Here is a 2,663-nt window from a genome sequence, read left to right as displayed (position 1 = left end):
TTCCGACCCTAAATCTATGAAACTATGAAACTATGAAAACTCACACCATATATAACAGAGTTGCTATTAAATCTGGCAGAAAAGAACATTAGGATAAAGTGAACTATATTCTTTTATCACATAAAATATAAAAAGTTTGAGTTAAGTTGCAAAAATTAATTTGGCTAAAATGCCATTTCCTCTTGCCCTTCTACCCGAGGACAGACATACAAGGCATGTCTTACACAAGATGTTTATTGTGCAGTAGACTAATTAGTTTTACAGTAAAATCACATGTCTGCACTTGCACCTTTATTAGGCTGGAGTAGACTAATTTACAAGAACTATTCTAAAAAACTCAGCAACAATACATGTGTAACTGCTGCCTGGCTGGCTTGAGCATAGGGGTGCTTCAGTGCAGGGCTGACCCCCTGTAGTTCCCTGCTAGCAGGGGCTGCTCCAACTCCGCTCAACATGCTGCACTCCTAAGCACATGTTCAAACAGTGCTCCCAGGAGCAATAAGCCCCGGAGTTTACTGTTGTGCATTAATTGCATGTATAGGTGCACTCACTGGGGAGTTCAAGGAAGGATGATCATTTATTGTTACTGGTCAGAAGAGACATGTCTGAGTAGAGGATGGTGTATCAGAAGAAGTCTTGTTACTCCTGTGTAAACATATTGTTTCCCAACACAATCCTCATAGCAATCAGAAAAAAGCTTAATTGCATCCAGACCATCTGCAAAGGTCTCTAATTCTTCTACCTTGTTTCAACTTGGTAAGACATATATTGTAAATAAATCTGTAATATCCTGAGTTGGGAACACTGTGGCATGAAAATCAGACTGGTATTTAATTTTTTTGTCTGACCTATTGCCTGACATAACATTGTGCAGCCTGTAATGGGTGGAAGAAGGAAGTGCAGGAGTTTGAATTCATTAGAGTAATGCTAAAGATGGATTTGGCCAACTATGGCTGGAATAATGAAGAAAGACACACAACAAAACTCAGTAAGTGTTTTGGAGCAGGTCAAGGTAAATGATCAGTGTGTGCTTTCAAGCATAACCCCTCTTTCCTGTTCTTACGAGGTTACTAAGTTGGCGAACTGTACAGCAACCTCTGTGGTTTTCTTAGTGAAATCATTGAGAATACAGCCCACCCAAAACCAAGTGTGTAGATGTGTAATGTATTTTCAGAGGCAGCACACCCAAATTCAAGATATCCCTCCTAGGAAAGATTATCTGCTCCTAACCTATATCAAGCAAAAAAGGAAAATTAACAAGCGAGTTCCTGCATCTAGGATCCAAAATCATAAAACTTAAAGAAGGAAAATGCCCTTAAATCAGAGGAAACTCAAGGTTTTTAGATTTTTTTGCAATGGGGGTCATGTTTACAAGGCATATTTATACAACATAGAAAAGAGGCAAGTATAAGCAAGGGAAAATGCTGACTTGGGGAAAACATTGCAAAACATAAGCTACCTGATAGTTCATGGGCGACTGGTGCCTTCTGAGTCTGGGGGGCACCAGATTGCTGATGGGGGGGGTGTCCCCCAGTGGCCGGTCACCAACCAGAGGCGATTGCCAGCTGTGGGTGGGGAGGGGGTGTCCTCCAGTGTCTGATTGCCGAGCCAACAATGAAACCAGAAGTGCTTCCACGGGGTGCATGGCTGATCTCAGGGGGTGCACATGCACTCGTGCACCCCCCCTACATGTCACCAATGCAATAGTTTGTCCAGTGGCAGCCTGTGTGTTTTCATTGCCCCTTCTCACAGGACTGCAAGCAGCACGGGTCTGAAAACAAACCGCACATACCTCTGCATTCCAAAGTATACTCTGGGTGCTTTTCTGCATGCTAAACCATTACAGTTTACAGTTCAGGAATGGAGAAACTTTAGTGTCTTCTCACAGAACATTTTACTGCAGTATATAAACAGAAGTGATGTGTTTTAATTGGCACTTGCAAGTGACCTGTGCTGTGACAGTACAGGATACAGCTGTACATGCTATGAATTCAGAGCAATGAATGCCATCGTGCAGATACTTAATACACAAACCAAGGAAAAAAATACGTTGAAAATGGTTAGGGCAAAATAACCTCCTGGTTTTGCAAGTGAACAGAGCTGGAGAAATACAGTATTTTTCCCCACTCTCACCCCAACTACCCGTGTAACCCTTTTCAGGATTCTAACCTGCATTTCCTTGAAAACAAGGAGAAGGTTTCTACTTAACCAGCTCAAGAACACTGAGAAGGTATAGTACATTAGTTATGGTGAGTTTAACAGGCCTCCCAGTCCAATAAGCTCGGGACAGATACATACTGCTTCTTTTGAAGCATCTGTTAGGAGCCAGTAGAGCATGTTTTTTCTCCATTCATCCTTGACTTATCATGCAATGCACCAACAGAATAAGTCCTTGGGTTTTTATCCCTGCACCACTCCCATCCCTACAACCAACAAAGAATGTCAAAGGCAGATTCATAATTTTCAGTGTTTTGGGTCATTTTCTTTTGATGTATATCTCACTTTTGTGACTACAACTGGTCATGATCATCTTTGTAACTACAATATTTAGACCACTAAACTGAAAAGACAAAATTAATACCTTACTCAGTTGAGTGTATACTGCTAAATATAAATCTAATTCCCATCCTAGCAATTTCCATTCTATTTCCTTCTATTTCCAT

Source organism: Gavialis gangeticus, unplaced genomic scaffold (assembly GCF_001723915.1).
Source record: "Gavialis gangeticus isolate Ggan-Ray unplaced genomic scaffold, GavGan_comp1, whole genome shotgun sequence".
NCBI classification, from domain to species: Eukaryota; Metazoa; Chordata; order Crocodylia; family Gavialidae; genus Gavialis; species Gavialis gangeticus.
Note: the sequence above shows the minus strand (reverse complement) of the source record.